This window comes from Lissotriton vulgaris, chromosome 2_1, assembly GCF_964263255.1.
Source record: "Lissotriton vulgaris chromosome 2_1, aLisVul1.2, whole genome shotgun sequence".
In the NCBI taxonomy this organism is placed as follows: Eukaryota; Metazoa; Chordata; class Amphibia; order Caudata; family Salamandridae; genus Lissotriton; species Lissotriton vulgaris.
The window spans coordinates 745,627,253-745,648,061 of NC_141687.1; positions in this window are offsets into that span (position 1 = coordinate 745,627,253).

Sequence of the window (20,809 nt, forward strand, 5' to 3'; positions counted from 1 at the left end):
TAAGTGCATTATAATCCTTGCGGTCAATGCTAACTCTTTATCAAAACGTGTTGTGTAAGGTGTCAAATACTTTGGAATACTACCTCCCGTGCCAGTCCCAGCGGCGGTGGTAGCATTCCACCCTTTTAGAGGGAGAAGACATGTAGTTACTGGTTTACCCAGTTAAAGTTAAACAGAGCCTCAGCATCACAAAATGGATGCTGCTGCCACAGACACGAGTCTGACCTCCTGTTGCTGGATGAAACTCCGTCAGAGGAGGCCTGGACAATAGGTTTCCTGTCCAGGGAGGTGCCAGCCCCTCCCCAGACAGGGTTTTGTGTATTGGGGCAGGAAGGGCTGCATCAGCAGATGCTTTTCCAGACACTGCCTGGGGCACACATGGTGCTCCATGCATAGCCGGGTTCAAACCAGTTGCTGGGGCATTCAGCCCCAGCTCTGGCGCAAAACTGGACAAAGGGAAGGGGGTGTAACCACCCCCTTCCCAGGTCCACCCATAGGAGGAACCTAGCCAGGTAGTCCAGCCCCCAACCTTTGTATAAGTATAGGAGCGGTGTCCCTAGGACTTTAGATTACCCTAGATGAAACTTTGATACAGAATCCTGGACCTTTGACATTCCATTTTGACTGGAAGACGGAAGACATCTCCTGAAACAAGCTGAGACACGTGGCGGACACGAGAGACGTGGGACGGGAACTCCTATACATCCTGCATTTTGCAAGCTGCACTCCTTGAACAAGGTATCTCGAAATTGTGCTTTGGGGTGCTTGAAGCCCCAGCTCCGAGCACCATTTACATTGAAGCCCAGCCCCCCACACTCCGCGAGTGTTCCGAGGGCTCCGCTTTTGCATATGAGCTTGACGCGTCTTCCCAGTTCCTAGTCTGTTGGATAGTGAGCCCCCTGAAGAGCTTTCATTGAAACTAACTCGCTTTCCTGGTTGCTTCAGGTTTGCTCCAGCTTTCCTGCAAAGGAGAAGTGCCACAGACCTTGCTGGTCTGCAACAGAGCCAATCTCGACATCCAGCATGGGTTGCGGTTGCCAATGTTTGTTGGGTCCAATCCGGATACTGACACTGCAGTCAACTAGATCCATTGTGGGACAGCTCAAATCCAGCTCCTGGTCATCATCGACGCCTCCTGGACCTTGTGGCTGAAGAGACAAGCTTGACTACTCCACCTGAAATCACCCAACATCGCTTGGTTCCTTCCTGGTCACTGGCTAGTGACCCAGACTCTGTCCCTTATGCTTTCAGGTTCTTCATCTTCGATCCACCCGTGGATCCACCCGGACACTTTTCCTCTGGTCGCCTGCAGCACTTGTTTGCAGCTCTCCATAGAAAACGACAACGAAATCAGACACAAAAAGACAACTATGCACCCGGCTTCCCTGAGTGAGCTAATACGGGTACTCCCGTGCTCCAGTGGGTCTTGACTCTCGAAGTGTCCTAGTTTAAAAGGGTTCCATCCTAGTCCATCCTGAAGTGTCCTTAAATTGTATAATTGTAACTTTTACATTTCCCATAGAAAGTCAATGGTAACCCGCGCCTGTGTTTAGACACTGCACGCATCTCCCTTGGGCCTCCTCCTTCCTAACCTTTGGTTGGATAGAGGAGCCCCAGTGATTCCACGGGCCCCAGGCCTGCTTTCTAATTCTCTCTTGGTTCTTATACCTCCTCTTTAGTATATGGTTTGTGAGGCCCCCTAGGGCATAACGTATACTGTGCAACTTATTGTATATTAATTGTATGACTTGTATTGTATTTTTACCTCTAAGCTCATAAAGAGTACAGAGGGGTTGTGTTTAGATTAAATACATATGTATTTGATATTAACCTTTTGTGGTGTCCTTTCGTTTGGTAGTCAAGGGATTATAAATGGTAAAACAACTTGCTTTACTGGCCTACTGAAGTCTTAGCCTGATGGCTGATGGTTCATGCTACCTCTAGGATAGCTTTCTATAAGGTTGACTTTAGAACCACCATCAATAAGGGTCTATTAGACTGGTGCAAGCTGCCCACTAGAACTAGTGGACATCATTTGCCAGGCTAACTTCTCACACTATCTACCTACCTCATCTCCAATTTACCCCAATATATCCCACTTCAATCTATCCTACTCCACTCTACTCCACTCCAGTCTACCACATGTCACCCCAATCGACCATGTTATCCCCAATTTAATCTACCCCATTCAAATCTACCCCAATCTACTCCAGTCTACCCCACTCTATCCCAACCTACCCTATCCAACTCCAAACTATCGCCAAATCTACCCCACACCACTTCAATCTACCCAACAATCCCACTCCACTCTATCCCAACCCTACTATAATACACCCAATCAACTCCACTCTACTCTACCAACTTCACTCCAGTCTACCTCACTATAATCCAATCCACCCCACTTCACTCTTTCCCAATTTTCTCACTCCACCCAAATCTACCTCAATATATCCCATTCCACTCTACCCCAATCTGCCTTACTCCTGTCTACCCCAGTCAAATCTACCACAATCCAATCTACCCCACTCTACTCCACTCCAGTCTACCCCCACCCACTTCACTCTTTCCCACTGGCCTACCCAACCTCCCACTCCAATATACCCCCTCCAATCTACTCCACACCAATCTACTCCACTCAACTGAATCACAATCTACACAACTCAACCTACGCCACCCTACTTACTTTTAGCCATGCTGAACTGCAGCCTGTACACATGTATATATAATGGCTAAAGCACATTGCCAGAGCCAATAGTGCTCGCCTAGCCGAGACATATTGGCTTTGCCAATGCTTGATACTGTTGATTTCCCTTTTGTTACCAGTACCACAAGCATTGCCTGCAGCAACTAAAAATGCATGCAGTCTCCCATACCTTGCAAAATACCCATTCTGTGTGTTTACATGAGTTCAAAACTGGCCTGATTTCCAAATGTGGGCAACTTTTTCAGCTTTGTGATTCAAATGGCGCCACTTTTATAGTCCCAGTCCGACCCTGGCTGATATGCTTCACCAACAAAGTTATGTTATGTTATGTTATGTTATTTTATTTTGTATAGTGCGCAGATGCCGCAGCCAAGAGGCGTCCCGGCGCTTTAGGAGATGGTGGAACACAACACAGCAGAAATAACCAGATAGGAAAGGGACTAGACTGTGGAAAATAGGAAGGTTTTTAATGCCTTCCTAAAAAGGAGCAGGTCAGGGATGGAACGGAGAGGGGCAGGCAAAGAGTTCCAGAGAGCTGCCGCCAGCACTGAAAAAGAACGTCCACCCATTCTAGCTTTTTTAAAGCGTGGCACGATGGCAAGATTTAACCCTGAGGATCGAAGGGCTCTGGAGGGGACATAGTGAAGGATTGTCTGCGAGAGGATAGGAGGGGAGGCTGACTTAAGAATTTTAAAAGTTTAGCAAAGAGCTTTAAACTTAATTCTTTGCCCTACGGGTAACCAGTGGAGATCTTGGATAGTTCGACAAGCAGAGACGAACTTCGGAAGGCCGACCAGCATCCTGGCCGCCGCATTTTGAACCCTCTGAAGGCGAACTAGTTCTGCCTGATTCACGCCCAAAAACAGAGAGCTGGCATAGTCCAATCTGGTAAGAACCAGAGCTTGGACTATGATGTGTCTGGTGTCTGCATCAAAAAACTTGAAGATAGGTCGAAGGCACTGCAGGGCACCAAAACATGTGCCAGCTACAAGTTTAGTGTGGGAGGTGAAAGAGAGTTTGTCGTCGAGCCACACCCCGAGATTTCTAACTTCAGCTACGGGAGTGGGAACAGGGCCCAATTCGGATGGCCACCATTGATCTCCCCAAAGCCCGCTTTCCCTACCAAAAATGATAACCTCGGTCTTAGAGGCATTGAGTTGGAGTCGATTATTCGCCATCCAGCCTGCCACAGCTTTAAGAGCTAACTGAAAGGTGGGGGCATCCATGTTGGAATCACCATTAAGTGCCACCGCCAGCTGCGTGCCATCGGCGTATGACACCATGGTGAGACCATAACTGTGGGCTACCTCCGCCAACGGCTGAACATACAAATTAAATAAGGTAGGGCTAAGGGCCGATCCCTGCGGGACACCCTGAGGAATGGGGCGAGGAGCAGAGACATAGGGAGGTGTAGATACTTTGAAGGTTCGATCCGTGAGAAAGGATCGGAACCACTCAAGTGCTACCTCTCCAACTCCTGCCTCCACCAGACGGTGTAAAAGGATCTGGTGGGAAACCGTGTCGAAGGCGGCACTGAGATCCAATAGGATCAGTGCCGCCGTCTGACCCTGGTCCAGCATCTTCCTGATGTGCTCCACCACAACCAAGAGAGCAGTCTCGGTACTGTGGCCCGCGCGGAACCCATTCTGGGAGTTGTCCAGTATATTAGCTTCCTGCAGATGAGATGATAGAATGTGATTAGCATGCGCTTCTGCTAATTTGGCTAGACAAGGGAGAAGGGAAATAGGCCGATAGTGTTCTGATTTAGTAGGGTCAAGGGCAGGCTTTTTAAGAATAGGAATGATAGTAGCCTGCTTCCATGCAATGGGAACACTGCCGGTGGTAAAGGACAGATCAATAAGACTGTGCATGGCAGGGTAGCAGCACCCAGCGAGTTCCCGGAATTGAGTGGGTCTCATAGGGTCATCCGGAGAACCGGATTTGACTTTTGTCGTCAAGGTTTTGAACTCCTCCAGAGTAGGACTGGGGATAATTAGCAGTGGTTTGGAGACCATTGGTGCAATAATATTCTCCCTGATGGAGGACGGAGAGAACGACCTGTAGATGGCCTCCACCTTTTCAACAAAAACGAGGCCAAATCCTCACAGTGTGCCAAGGAGGCTTCAAGTGTGGTAGTATCAGTCTTTTTACTTGTGAGGTCCTTGCATACCCTGAAGATAACCTTGGTAGGATTCGTGCTGTTCTTTATCTCCTGAGAGTAGAAGGCAGCCCTAGCTGAGCATATGGCCCGATGGTACACTCTGGTGCAGGCCCTATAGGCCGACTTGAGGTCAGCATCATAAGTTTTGCGCCATGCACGTTCCGCTTTTTTACAGGAAGATTTAAGCGTTTTAAGAGATTCGTCGTACCAAGGACTAGAGGGACTTGATCTAGTCTTACTCCACCTGGCCGGTATAAGAATATCTAGTGAGTGATTTAACCACTCACAAAAGCTATCATAGCCTAGGGAGACTTCAGTAGGGGGTTGAGGATGGTGTTTCATCAAGAGCTGGTGAAAGTGCTCTAAATTCAAAGTGTGACCCTGCTTTAGCTGAACATGATAAAAATTTGCTTACCGGGCAATATGTAAGATTCCCGGTCTTTAACTGTTTAAGCTACGACTTACCCCCTCATGAGCAGGAATTGGCACTTGATTGGAAACCAAAAATGTGTGTTTATTTAAAACAATCCGGACTTGAGAGAGGAATTCTTGTATAAATAATGTTAGATCTGGTGGTCTCTAGTTGGTAGTGGTATTCACCTTTGTCCAAATAGGGACCCTTACTTCTAAGTCAGGATAAGGGGATTACACTCCTTAATAACCCCTGCTCACCCCCTTTGTAGCTTGGCACGAGCAGACAGACTTATCTCAGAGGCAGTGTGTTAAACATTTGTGAATATACACAGTAATACAGTGAAAAAACTACAGACAGACACAACACAGGTTTTTATAAAAATAAGTATTCTTTAAATAGACTTAACACAAGGCCACAAACACCAAAAATCCTCAATACTACACTTAGGATTGCTTTAAAGATGATCAAAGTTACTTAGTTCAAGTTGATGATGAATGCGACAAAGTACCTGAATGCGTAACGGAAAGTAAACAAAAGGCTCGCAAAAGGGGAGATGCGTTGGTTCCATGATCCGGGGGAGATTATGCGCCGTGCCTCAAAGCTTGCGCCGAGTAGGGGATGCGTCCTGATCTTTACTGGTGCGGAGGTGATGAGTAGATTATCGGCCTGCAGGCCCGCTGCAGTGCGCAAGGTGGTGCCTTGATGCGATGTGATAATCCGGTTGGGATGCGAGAAGATAGCACCCTTGATGCGGCGTTGCGATGACGATGCGTGGACGCCCTGGCAGCCTTGCGATGACTCTGTACTTTGGAGCCGCAACAGGCCCTGCGACATGCTTCTCTGGTGATGCGATGGCGACTCTCTTGATGGCGTCATGCTTCTCTGGTGATGCGACAGCAGGCAGCTTTGTCAAACACACGCTTCTAGGGAGATGCGGCGAAGGCTAGCTTCTCCGGCGATTCGACTATTTCAGCTGCGGCCGCGACAACTTCCTCTCGGTGCGTCGCGCTTCCAGCTCCCAGTGACACGCAAATGTCTGTAGTTGAGAATTCCCAGCAAGGAAATTCAGAGGGGAGCTGGAGATGAAGTCTTTTCTCCCTGAGACTTCAGCAGGAGGCAAACACAGTTCAAGCCCTTGGAGAATATTCTGAAGATGATGAAAGTCCTTAAAAGTTTCTTCTCCTTTCCTTGGTAATGAAGCAACCACTGCTGGCCAATCCAACAAACAGCACACTAGCAGAGGGGCAGTAAAACTCCTGCAGCTTCCTTGGTTCTTCTTTTTGTTCCAGAAGTGATCTAATTTCTTGGGATCAGGTTCCCAATATTTATACCCCAAAATCCTTTGTTCTCTGAAGGCAGAGAGGCCTCTGCCTAGTCCAAACCAGTTCCTGAGCACTTTGTTTACATGACTCTCTTCTTCCTTTCACTGTGCAGGGCAGAGACATCAGCCTCCCCACAGGAGGTAGAGCCAGCACAGGGGAGGGAAGATACAGCTCTGGAGCACTTTGTTGACAAGATTCCTTCTCTCCTTTCACAGTGCAGGGCAGAGACATCAGACAAGCCACAGGAGGTGGAGCCAGCATTGTAGAGGGAAGGCCCAGCCCTATTCAGGTCCCAGGTGCAACTCCTCCCTCTCATCTAGATGCAGATCTCTCTATTCACCACTATGTTGCCCCAGCCTGTCTCCTGGAATCCCCCAGCCCTGTCACTCACAAAACCCAGACAAGGAATACACAACCTAGCAGAGGCAGGCCTGGACAGTTAGGCAAGAAAATACCTACTTTCTAAAGTGGTATTTTCAAAGACAGAATATTAAAACCAACTTTACTAAAAGATGTATTTTATTATTCTGAGTTCAGGCATACTAAAGTCGAATTACTACCATGTTCCCCGAGTCAGTTAGTATTATAAGAATGTAATAATCTAACTGCCCATTGTAATGACCTGTCTTCCTGGGTGTGCTGGTTCCATGTTGGAACCTAGAGCTTGGAACCATGTTACACCAATGTTCCTAGCCTTGTAAATTCCATATGTGTCTGTTGCCAGCTGACTGTTGGTTGGGGCTGAATAAATATTACTTGATGAACACATCCTGTGGAAATCCCACTTTATTACACTGGCGACGTTGGAGGATGGGATCCACTCGTGCAGACTAGCCTCAACAACAGGAGATTAGCTGAATGAAAAGAAAAGAACTCACATGACTGCTGTTTCGATGTAGGGAGATTTATCCTCATCCTCAAGGGTCAACCGTGGATCAGCGAAGGAAACGCGGTGAAGAGACTCTAGAAAGTCGAAAACGCGAAGAAAATTGGCAAAGGTAGTCATTTTCAATGCTTTTCTTGAAAGAGAATTGAAAAAACGGAGTGTGAAAGTGACGTCGATTTTCGAGGACAATCTCCCTAAGAAAATAGACCTTTTGTTTGGAAAAATCTTGGCTGACATCTTTGAATGGGAGCGTTTTCAAAAAGAGAAAAAACAAGCGAGATTGACAACAGAAAGTGACTCGATTGTTTGTTGGCGGCCATTTTGAGTTGGGAAAAAGGAAACAAGCTCGACCTGCCAAAGAAACAAGTGCTTCGGTTTCGGGGCGGCCATTTTGGCTTGGTTAAAAAAAAAGAAGCCCAATTTTCTTTGAAAACAAGACTGAATGTTGGTGAAGGATTAGTGGCGGCCATCTTGGATTTTTTTTTCTTCTTTCGTTTTTTGGGATTTCGAGAAGACTACAACGTGTGAAGCGGTGGTTTGGAATTGACATTGAAGGAACTCCAATTCTTCAGGTAAAAGAGAACTGTGTGATCTGCTCTACCCAAAAAAAAAAAACGAGTGAACATGGGAGGAAGAGCAATGTCGGAGGAGCTTGATGGAGAAGAGTAAGTGTCACACACTTGAAGCAGTGACTGGAAAGGAGGATCGGACTCGATTCTTTTAGTCCTACATTCACATCTTGAAGCCTGTCAACGGTGATGGGCACACCTTAAAGAGGGAAGGGAGGTGGAACATTGTTTTAAAAGGAACATAAGTGAATAAAATTAGAGTGTGTTAAGTGGTATAGGGGCAGCAAGATGCAAAATGTAACTGCACCCCCTTTCTTTCTAATGGAACCTGGTGAACCACTTATTAGGTGGAAAAAATGGAAGAAAATTTTCGAAAATTACGCGAGGGTGTGTGGTGCGAATTTGAGTGGTGAGAGGAAACATGCCTTATTGATGCATTGTTTGGGCGGAGAAGGCCAAGAGATTTTAGAGACTCTTCCAGTTATTCCTCAAGCAGAACAAAGAGGGTTGAATGAGTATGAGGTATGTGCTAGGCAGTTGGATTTACATTATCTTCCTAAAGTGAGTACCATCATGGAAAGGTATTATTTTGGGTTACGAGAGCAAGGCAAGGAAGAGAGTGTTGAAGAGTACATTACTGCACTAAGAAAGTTGGCATCTAGTTGCAAGTTTGGGGGTTTGGTGGAAGAACGAATTAGGGATCAGTTTGTTTTGAGATGTGTGAGTGATAAAATAAGGGAAGAGTTGTGGCTAAAGGATGAACCTGCTCTAGAAGAGGTAGTAGGTATTGCTAAAAGAGTTGAACACATGTTAAAATGCGTTGGAGAACTGAGCAAGGAAAAAAAGGAAGAAAAGCCAGGTTGTTCTTCAACACAAGAGGTGGTGTGTCAGGCTGTAAAGAGGGATGAAGAGAAAAAAAAAAAAGAAGTGAGCGAGGGTGAAAAGTTGAAAGGGGAGGTTGAAGGTAGTATTCCTAAAACACAGTCAAGTAAAAAATTCACTACACCTTTTCAAGGAACGTGTTATAGATGTGGGAAATATGGGCATATGGCAAATGCGAGAGAGTGTCCTGCCCTTAAGTTCAATTGTAATGTGTGTGGTAGAAAAGGACACATTGGAAGAAATTGCAGAACAAGAGTTGGGAGAGATACGAGGACTGAGACTAGGTTGGTTAGTTTTCAGATTAATGATGGTGTGATAGAACATCCTTCTGATTTTGTGTTAATTGGGGAAGAAAGGGTGTTGATGAAATTTGATTCTTGCTCACATGTTACTTTCATTTCAAACGATGTATTTGAAAATGTGTTTGGGAAAAGAAAATCTTTGTGTAAACCTGATATTAGACCAACAGGTTATCAGGAACATCCCATAAAAATAATGGGGTATTTTTTTGACTGCATTGAATATAAGGGGAGGTATGCTGAAGCAAAAATTTATGTGGTAAACAGAGGTGACAACTTGTTGAGTTGGACTCATCAGGCAAGATTGGGTGTGAGTCTCAATCCTAATGCACATCCAGTTATTCAAGTGCAGGCTGTAGACAATGGTGAGAACAAGTTCGTAAAGAATTTTAAAGAGTTGTTCAGTGAAAAACTAGGATGTATAAAGGGCTACAATCACAACATCAAACTGAAGGTGGGTGCGGTGCCTGTTGTTGCTAAAGTAAGGCGTGTTCCAATATGTGTGAAGGATGCTGTTGGTAAAGAGATTGAAAAGTTGTTGTCGGCTGGGGTCATACAACCAGTGGAAGCTACTGAATGGCTCGCACCAATTGTGGTCGCGAGGAAGCCTAATAATGAGATTCGGCTGTGTGTTGACCTCCGCGCCTTAAATAAAGAGGTCATAGTTGACAAGTACCCTTTGCCAAACATAGAGGAGTTGGTTTCTTCACTAGATGGAGCATGCTATTTTACCACCTTGGATATGGCTTCAGCCTATCACCAGGTTCGGCTAAAAGAAGAGTGCCAAGAGCTTACTAGTTTTATCACACCAATGGGTGCATTCAAGTTTTTAAGAATGCCCTTTGGTCTGGTCTCGGCAGCCTCGGTATTCCAGAGAATCATGGAAGATCTGTTCAAAGGAATACCGGGAGTAAGATGTTATCAGGATGATGTTCTTATCTCTGGTAAGGATGAACAGGAACATGATGAGAGAGTTTGTCTGGTGTTGAAGAAGATGATGGATGTTGGATTAACTCTGCGTCAGAGCAAGTGCAAGTTTGGAGTAAATGAGCTGGATTATTTGGGCCACCACATTTCAAGGAAGGGCATTTGTCCAAAGAAGGATCTTGTTGAAACAATTGAAAAGTTGAAGGAGCCATGTTCAAAGGAAGAGGTGTCATCATTTTTGGGGATGGCAGAATTCTATAATAAGTTTGTCAGAAATTTCGCTGATAAGACCGTTAATCTTAGGAAAATCATGTGTAAAGGTTCTGTATTCAATTGGTCTGAGGAGTGTAGCAGAGAGTTTGATCAGGTGAAGATGGATCTGAGGAATGCACCAAATTTGCAGGCGTTTGTTCCAGGGGATCCGACGTTTATTGTAACTGATGCTAGCTGTAAGGGTCTGGGTGCTTTGTTGTTACAGGTGAGGAGAGACAAAGAGGTCCTAATAGCTTGTGCTTCGAGGTGCTTGAAGGGGGCGGAGTTGAATTACTCTGTCATAGAGAAAGAGGCGCTGGGTATATATTGGGCTGTGAATAAATTCAGGAAGTTTGTTTGGGGTTCCTTCTTTACCGTAAGATCTGATCACAAGCCGCTAAAAGAGGTGTTTGAAAAGAAGGGGCTAGACTCAATCTCAGCGAGAATTAGAAGATGGGTAATTTCTTTGCAGGAGTTTGTGTTCAAGTTTGAGTATATTCCAGGAAAAACTAATGTCTCGGCTGATTGTTTGTCTAGGCTGGTGGATGTTGTAGAGAGTGGTGAAGAAACTTTGGATGATGATTTGGAGGCTCAGTTAAAGGTGTGTGAGGTTACCTTGGGAGCGGTGAAGGAGGATGCGTGGAGAGAAGAGCTGAGTAAGGATGAAGATTTAAAGGAAGTCATTAAGTTGTTGGAAGGTGGAGAGTCTCGAAAATTAAAGAAACCTTGGTCTTTGATTGCTGATGAGTTGGCAGTGGTGGATGGTTTACTCATGAGAGGTACTAGGCTAGTTCCGCCTGCTAATCTCAGGAGTGTTTTGGTGGACATGTCTCATGAGGGGCACTTGGGTATCTCAAAAACGAAAGAACGTATACGAATGGACTTCTGGTGGCCTGGTATTGATTTGTTGGTGGAACGTACCGTTAGGGATTGCTCTTCTTGTCAGGCCAGTGATAAAGTTTTGAGAACAAGATTTTCTCCAATGGTTTGCAGGAGATTGCCTAGGTCCCCATGGGATGAAATTGCGGTTGATATTGTGGGACCTTTACATGGTGAGCATCAAACTCCATTTATGTTGGTTTTATTGGATTTGTATTCTAGGTGGGTTGAGGTTAGCTTGGTAAGGGAGATTACAAGTGAGTCTGTTATTTCTTTTTTAGAGTCTGTGTTTAAACGGGAGAGTTTCCCGAACTCCATTCTTTCTGACAACGGGCCTCAATTTTGTTCAGGGAAAGTTGAGGAGTATTTCAGTAGGTGTGGCATAATTCACAAGAAGATTTCTTTGTATCATCCTGAGGCAAATGGTGCTTTGGAAAGACTCAACAAAACTTTGAAGGAGAGCATTCAGTTGGCAAGGGTTAACAATTTGGACTGGAGAAAGGAGTTACAGAACAGAATTTCAGCTTATCGTTTCTCTCCCCACTCTACCACAGGAAAAACTCCGTTTGAGCTTTTCAAGGGTAGAGCTCCTAACACTTATTTATGTCCTGCTTGGATGGTTGCAGACAAGGGGGTAAAAAATAATGATCTGGGTGCTTGGAGAGAAAGGGAATTGAGTCTACAAAGGAAAAGGAAAATATATGTAGACAGGAGAAATTCTGCAAAAGATTCCAAGTTCATGGTGGGGGAGGTAGTAAAGATTAGGGCTCCTGTGGGCTGTCAAAACTGGTCGAAGTTCTCTGTTCCCAGAACCATTGTGAAAATTTTCAAAAATGCTGTAAAGACGGAGGATGGTCGTATCTGGAACAATAGTCGTGTTTCTCACTTTGGGGGAAAAGAGAAATGTGATGACTTTGTTATTGCTCCTGACCTGAGCTCTAAATATTCTCATAAGAGTGTGAGAGTACGCAGGCCTCCTGTTCACTTGCGTGATTATGTCTAGGTTATTTCTTCATTGTTTTTCCTTTCCTTTTTGTTGCCTATTGCGTTGCTGGACATGTAAACCTGTTTGGTGGTTAAGAGGGAGAAGTGTAATGACCTGTCTTCCTGGGTGTGCTGGTTCCATGTTGGAACCTAGAGCTTGGAACCATGTTACACCAATGTTCCTAGCCTTGTAAATTCCATATGTGTCTGTTGCCAGCTGACTGTTGGTTGGGGCTGAATAAATATTACTTGATGAACACATCCTGTGGAAATCCCACTTTATTACACCCATTCTAGCCTATGGAGAACAGGTAGCCTTGCAATAGTGAAAAAAAGAAAATGGCTGTAGTTCACTATTGGGACATGCTACACACATCAGAGCATGTCCTACCTTATACGTACAATGCACCCTGCCCTTGGGCCTACCATAGGGGTGTCTAACATGAAGTAAAGGGAAGGTTTAGGGACTGGCAAGTAGGTGCACTTGCCAAGTCGACATGGCAGTACTAGACTGCACACAGGCCTTGCAATGGCAGGCCTGAGACACACTTTACAAGCTGCTTTTGTGGGTGGCACAACCAGTGCTGCAAGCCCACCAGCAACATTTGATTTACAAGCCCTGGGCACGCATGGTGCACTGTACTAGGGGCTGACAGGTAAATCAAATAACCCATTCATGGAATAACCAATTAGTACATCAATTTAACATAGGGAGCACTTGCACTGTGGCACTGAATAGCAGTGGCACAGTGCCCAAAACATATAACCAGCAAAAACATATCAAAACAGAGACGGCAATCCGTCAAAATGGAAGGGAGACTCACACCAATGATACCAGGTCTAACACATAAATAAATGGATTGACAAATATATTTTAACATGAACAGAGATTAGTGCTTTGTGATATTTTCAAAAGTTACACGGGTGAAACTGAGGAATAGTATTGCTTCAATGCTGTGTGATGCATGGACTTCGTTTAAAAATGTATTTAAAAAAGGGGAATTTGTGCAATATACAAGCACCCCAAATTTCGTCCTTTGTGAGATTTACCATGGTCCTTCACAAAGATAATTAAAACTTGAGTTGCAAAAACTACTTGTATGCCTCTCCATAATATATTTGAGACCACTAGAGTAATACAGCTACTGCGTTATTTGTCCAACCACCAAATATGACTACCATATCGCAGTTTGTGAATATTTCTTGAGCAGATGGTATTATCAACTGTTCCTACTTATTATAGGCAGGGGATTGCAAAATCTATGCAAGATAGTCTTACAAGGCGGTGACTTGCTTCCCTGAGGCGGAGCAGCAGACAAAAAAACGTAATGAAACACACACAAATATGCCTTTCGGAGTCGTGGTGTTCTATCAAAAGAATACCAGCCTGTTGATGGTGATTTCTTCTTGAGTAATAGCTCCCCCTGTTCTTCAGGTTGAAAAGTACTGATTTTAACATCCACATGTTTTATAATAATGATCTAAAGACGGCCAATCCTTTCATGTTTCTGTTATTTTCTGCGGCTCTTTAAAACGTGTGCTTTGCCAATATTAGATGGTCCTCAAAACGAGTTTTTGACATGCATTCAAAGACTACAACAACATTCTCAAATAATCTCTGCTACCTTATCTCAGACATAAATTCACGCCCGAGTGCTGTAGACACTCTTTTCCACAATCTATCACTTCTGAGCATTGTATGTAACTTAAGCAATGCACCTGTTCCTTCACCCGGATAGAAAACAAATGACTATAGATAAAATGACACTGGAGTGATCTGTTGCATTTAAAGGGACAGTGTCTTATTGACCCAATTGGCTCACCTGTAACTTAAAATTCTAGGTTGAGCTGCTCTATAGACTACCTCAACAGTCTTTTATTAAAAATGCCCTTTAAAATTCAAAAAGCTTTGAAGTAAAGAAATATCTCGAAGTTTTCATGGAAAGTTCATCGCATTTGATTCAATTCAGCTGCACTTAGATGCACCTTTTCAAATAATGGAAAAAAAAGAGTCGGGCCCAATCAATATTCTTGTTCAAACAGAATTCCAGGCACTGTGATGAATGTATATTTTGTACTTTCCCTTTGTACTGTGCAACTAAGAAGAAAGGTTGCACTCGCTGCCCTAGTTATGAGTTTTAAAAGCAACTGCTAACCAATGAAAATGTTCACAGCCTATTTAAAGGGTAGCAGGGTTTCATATTGTTTCACCACGCATGCTTATTGATCTTAATTACACTCACCTAAATAAAGAGGAAAATTCAACAGGCAAACAAGAAGCACAAGCTGTTCTGAATATAATATGTTTGAGTTCGAGCTTTGCTCTGCCCTAGTTATACAAGATTTAGATGCAACTACTAAGCATTGCAAATGTTCACAAGGAATTTAAAGCATACCTATTTTACTTATTGGTTTATTATATACACTTGTAGTTCTTGCATATGCCTAAGATATAAGCATAATATAATCGATAGACAGACAAGAAACAGCAGGCCATGGTCTATCAGTTTTGAGTCTAATATGTTTGAGCTTGAATAAATGAAGGCATCTCCTAACTCGGCTAATTTTACATGCTGTACAGCTGGAGAAATGTATTTTTCTATTTTATTAGGATAGCCACATCATTTCCCCATATTTTTGCAATGATTAATATTTGCTGCAATTGTAAAGTTTGGAGCTAGCTCGGCAAACATAACCATGAAAATGTGGGGTACCCTACCCCCTGGACACTTTGCTGGGGTAGAATCTCAGAAAGGACTATGATTCAAGAGCTAAACATTTTTTAAATATTTATTTTGGGTTGCTGCAATCCCAGGGGACTCTTGCAGGAGCCAGTTGGGCTCCCCTGCGAGTCTCATGGGAGGACAGGGGCCCTACTGGATCCCATAAGAGACCCTTGGGATCAGAAAACCATTAAAAATAAAAAGGAGTGTGAAGGTCTGTGGGTGGTTGGACTTGCAGCTAACCCAAAAGGCACACAGCCAAAGGCCGTTTGTGCAGAGAGTGGCTGTCCACAAGGGGTTGGGTTCATTCCCTGTGGCCAACCCAACCGAAGGTTGAATGCGGTGCAGCGCTTGGTTGTTTGCAGGGGTTCGACACAGGGCTTGGCTGCAGACCAGGCCATGAAATGAACCACAGGCTGTGCATAGCGGCTGTATGTTGGGGTTTGGGTTCAGGGCATTTTCTTTAAAAAACACCTAGAAATTCACTGAAAAAATAAAGGTTAAAGGGACGTTATAGTTAGGTGAAAATGTCAGTTTAAACATAAAATTAATCAAAAAAACACTAAAAACCACCAGTTATTTCAAGTAACTATAACTCACTCCCCTGCCATGCACTTCTTATGACTTCTCACATTACATCATTTATGACATGTTCTATGATGCCATTGATAAAATCACTCGTGACATCTGAAATTACATCATTAACTCCTTAGCAGCGTCGAACGTTCAGCGCCCAGTGCTGAACGTTCGAAGAACGGGTGCTGATCCGTCGGCCAATGGTCGTGCGCAGCACTGGCAAGGTAGTGCTCGCGACGACCGTTGGCCGACGGCAGCACTTAAAGGGTTAATGTTAACACTGTACATGGTGAGGGTGTGAGATATAGTCACTCGAAGTTAGTATAACAGGTATTCATTGTTTTTCCCCCTAACTATATCACTTTAACCTTTTGTTGTTTTTTCAGTGAATATATATATATATATATATATATATATATATATATATATATATATATATATATATATATATATATATATATATATATATATATATATATATATAGAGAGAGAGAGAGAGAGAGAGAGAGAGAGAGAGAGAGAGAGAGAGAGAGAGAGAGAGATTCACTGAAAAAACAATGATTACAGGGACATTATAGTTAGGTAATAGAATTAAAAAAAAAACTTAGAAACCACTGAAATAACCTAAGGTTACATGAAAGTTATAGGTAGGCTCAGATTTTGCTCCTTCAAAACTATCGATTTTCAGAAGTTATTGTTACCTGACCCCTCTCCTTCTTTTTCACAAATGTTATAGGCCTTGAGGAGGTGGTGGTCACCGTGGGCAGGGGTCAATGCAGATCTCCTCTTTAATCCTTATTGTAGCCTGGGGGAGGTGATTGTGGTCCACGGGGCCCAGGGGTGGCCAGGCAGCCTTCCTATTTTTTTAATTATAGCCTCGGGGAGGGTCAGGGAAAACCCCGATTATTCTCATAAGTTCCGGGGAAGTAGTGGTCCCCAGGGCATAAATAAGCCCTTGGAGGGGGGCATATGTGCCCCCTCCATTTTTCATAAATAGCATGCTCCAGGACCTGGCCCACGCAGGCATACATTAAAAACAAGTTTTTTTCTTTAAATTCACAGTTATATATGCAAATATTTGCAAATGTCCCCATGAAATAAACAAATATGCTTTATTGCCCTGCCAGTGTGCCTCTGAGACTCCATTACCAAGGCTAGGGGGTTAGGGTATTCTTACCCTGTCTCTTTTTCTTTTTTGTTTTGCATTTTTTTGGGGACATGGCTGGAGTTGAGTCCCAAGATGCCTGCAAACACTTCCTGGGTGAAGTGTTGGCAGCTAGTTATAGCTCAGCAGATCTCTGCATGAGCGCCACGTTAATCACAAAGGCTTTGTAATCATCGATATACAAATTTTGATTTTCTGTAATATCTCACAAACTACTGAATGGATTTACGCCAAATACCTGAAAGCGTAATCTGCAGGCTCAAAGCTATCTTTCTGTTAAATTTGGTGTAATTAAGTACAGCAGTGTGGGCTACAGGCATGCCTAAAGATTCTATGGGAATTAACATGGGGGAAACACTTTTTTGGGCTCCCCCATTTTCTTTGCTCCTGCTAGATGGATCACTCCTAAACTTTCTAAGGACAACTATAATTAGCAGTGCACATTTCTGGAAATTTTTTGAAGATTCGTCAAATGGTGCCAAAGATAGACACAAGTAAAAAAAGGCTTTTCCTGTGGCAACATGGTCCTAACTATAACTACCTACTCAGGGCTGCCAGTATCTGTGTGTGTATTACCTACTGGCGGGGCATGAAGAGGAGCAGAATTGCATTTGAACAGAGGGAGCTGCATGTTCAGCAGCTCCCTCTGTCCAGAAGCAATGCTTGCTCCCACAGGATGCAGGGAGCCGGTAGGTACCTTGTGTGCCTTGATGTTTCCCCCGCTGTCCGCAACGGGAGACCTTTGGTTGCTGAGGGACCTTGGGTGTGAACAACCCTGCCTCTTACCTCCAGTAAGTCCCACACTGCAGGACTGCTAGAGGTCTTCAGAGGCCACGCCCCCTTTCTCCACCACTCTGCAAATGCACCTCCTGGTTCACTACTGTTTGGGGAATGAAGTCCACTTGGATGCTGAGGCACCCTGGAGGCCAAGAAGTCCTCCTGGTTCCGCCTGTAAGTCCTACACAGCAGGATTCCTTAGAGCTGGTCAGAGGGCCGCCTACTTTCTCCACAACTATGTAAACACAATTACTACTTAAAAAACCATAGAAATTCACTGAAAAAAAACAAAGGTTACAGGTATCTTATAGTTAGGAATTAGCATTTTAAGAAAACTTAGAAATTCACTGAAAAAAACAAAGGTTACAAGGATGTTATAGTTAAGAAATGAAATTTAAAAAACCTTAGAAATTCTCTGGCAAAAACACAGATTACAGGGACATCATAGTCAGGCTCAAGTTTCACTTGTACAAAACCAGTGAAATTTAGCAGTTATAGTTAGCTGAGCTAATTATAACGTGAACCCCCGCGACACACTGCTTATGACCTCATATATTACATCTCTCATGACATGGTCAGTGCCATTACTGAGATATCACTGATGGCATCACTGATGGCCTCTCAAATGACAACACTAATGACATCACTCATGACATCTACAAAATCACTACCGTACCCACTCACACCCCCATAGAACCTTTCATACACCCAATCCCACCTAATCATTCACAAACCCATTCACAGACCCATACCAGTACTTACACACTCACTCACTGATCAGACAGCTATACATGCATCCACTCACTCACTCATACACCCACTCACTCACTAATACAGCCACTGACATATCCACTCATACACCCACACAGCTACTCATTCACTGAGTCAGTCACCCATAGAGCTACTCACACACTTACTCACAGATACAGTCAATCAAACAGCCACTTACTCATCCATATAGCTACACACACACACACACCCACATACTCACTTACTCATACAGATACTAACAGGTATTAACTCACCTATACAGTCACTGACAAGCACACACCCATGCAGTCACTCTCACATTTACTTACCCACTCATACAGTCAATTATATATCCAATCACTCAGATATACTGTCTTTCACATACCTAGTTACTCGCCCACATATCACTGAAACTTCCACTCAGTCACCCACATAACCATACACACACCCACTCACCCATGCTGCCCCTCACACATACAATCACTAACCCATACTGCCACTCACACACCCACTCGCTCATCCATGCAGGGAGTCACTCATCTCAGCACCCACTGACTAAGACACCCTTACAGGTACTCAAACAACCAATCACTCACCCATACAACCACTCACACACCCATACAGCCACTTAGACACCAACTGGTAGACTGATACAAAAATTCACACAACCAGTTACTTGCCCATACATCTACTGAGATGCCCAATCACTTACTTACCCATCATCCAGGGCTTGTGTGTGATTTGTTTTGGGAAGAGTGCATGTGGCCTGCATACCACAAGTTGCAGTACACCCCAGGGAACCCATCCTGTGGGGTTGTAGGTAAAGTTCCCATCTCAGGTGGCAGCATACATTTGCTATTGTTTCCCTGGCTGCAAGCATGGGCAGTAAAAATATTTACTCCCGCTGCAGACGGGAGCAAATATGTTTGGCTCCCACCAGTACTAAGGATGGTGCTTACCCTGGAGTCACCATGTGGCCCCAATGAATTAAAAGCCTGCGGGTTCTCTGGGGGTCTGGCTCCCACCAGGGAAGTCAGCAGGGGCCATCGGGGCCCTGGGGCTCCCCTGCAGCCCTCAATGTTTTTATATGTTATGGGTGTCCAGGTTGGCACCAAGACACCCATGGAAAAAAAGATGGCTCCTGTCGGCACCCACTATGGGCCCTGCTGGCTCCCGTGCGGCCCTTAATTAACTTAAAGTCCAAGTGTTCCAAGTGGGACCAGGTCACCTAAAAGTAAATTTAAAAAACACAAACTAATTATGAATGAGAGGCAGGAGCTGCTCATTTATTATGCACTGCTACAGCAAGAGCGCCCCCATAATGCCCTGCGAGGGCTTTACATTTTTTTTTATTTCTAATTCATGATGGTGTCCCTAGAAGGGGCAGGGGCACCATCAAGCATTTATTTTATGCTGTGGGGGAGACTGCAGAGAGTGCAGCAGCATTAAAAAGAATACCGCAAGTCTCCTGCCTCATTCAACACTTGGCCCCTAGAAAGCTTACCTTATTTTTAAAGCACTCCAAGCTGGAGCTGTATGCTCTTCATCTGGCCTGCAAGGACCCCTGTGGTTGATTCTATGGTTAAACTTCGTACAGCCTGAAAAATAGTAATAAATACTCAATACTCAGATATGTTTAATGTTTGTTTTAAAAACGGCTTTATTCAAAATATTTTGAGACCATCCCTTTTAATGAACATTTTGCTGTGTCATTTCATAGAAGAAACAATGTATCATAGTTATTTCAGAGTTTCTCACAAAGACTATATGTCTGTTTTATATTATATATTGATATGCTGACTCAATATTAAGCCAATAGGAGTAGCTTATAATTTGAGCCTTTGACAAAACCAGTAGGTCTCCCATATTAAAAATTACACTATTGATATTGTAAAAAGAACAATTGATGGACAGAATGCAGAACAATGTCATACATTCACCCCAGTACAGAGGTCTGGGCCTAAATCCATCGCTTTTTTGCTCACCATGCCATTCCAGTTTGGACCCAGACATATGCAAATCAGTCTTGGCCCTGAGCCCAATGGGAACAGTCCAGCCCGAACTGCCAGGTCAGGTCCTCCCTGGATGGGAAACAAGCATCCTAGGACCGGTTTTGGACTTTCAGCCCTCATCAGCCAGGATATGGATTAAACCCAGATCCTTGTGACTCGGGGTGAATGTTTGCATTGTCCAGCATTCCATCCAGCAACTGTTTCTTTTGCATATGTCGTCCTAGGTGGGAAGGGTATGCCCAGAAGAGGGTTCTGTGTTCACTACACCACTGGATTCAAGCTAGCCTGGCTGATGAAGACTGATGCCCTGAAACCGGTCCCAGGATGCTTATTTACGGTCCAGGGAGGACCTGACTTGGCAGTTCCGACTGGACTGTTCCCACAGGAACAGGGTCAAGACTGATTTGCATATAGCTGGGTCCAAACTGGGGTGGTGTGGTGAGCAAATGAATGATGGATTAAACCCAGATCCTTGTGACTCGGGGTGAATGTTTGCATTGTCCAGCATTCCGTCCATCAACTGTTT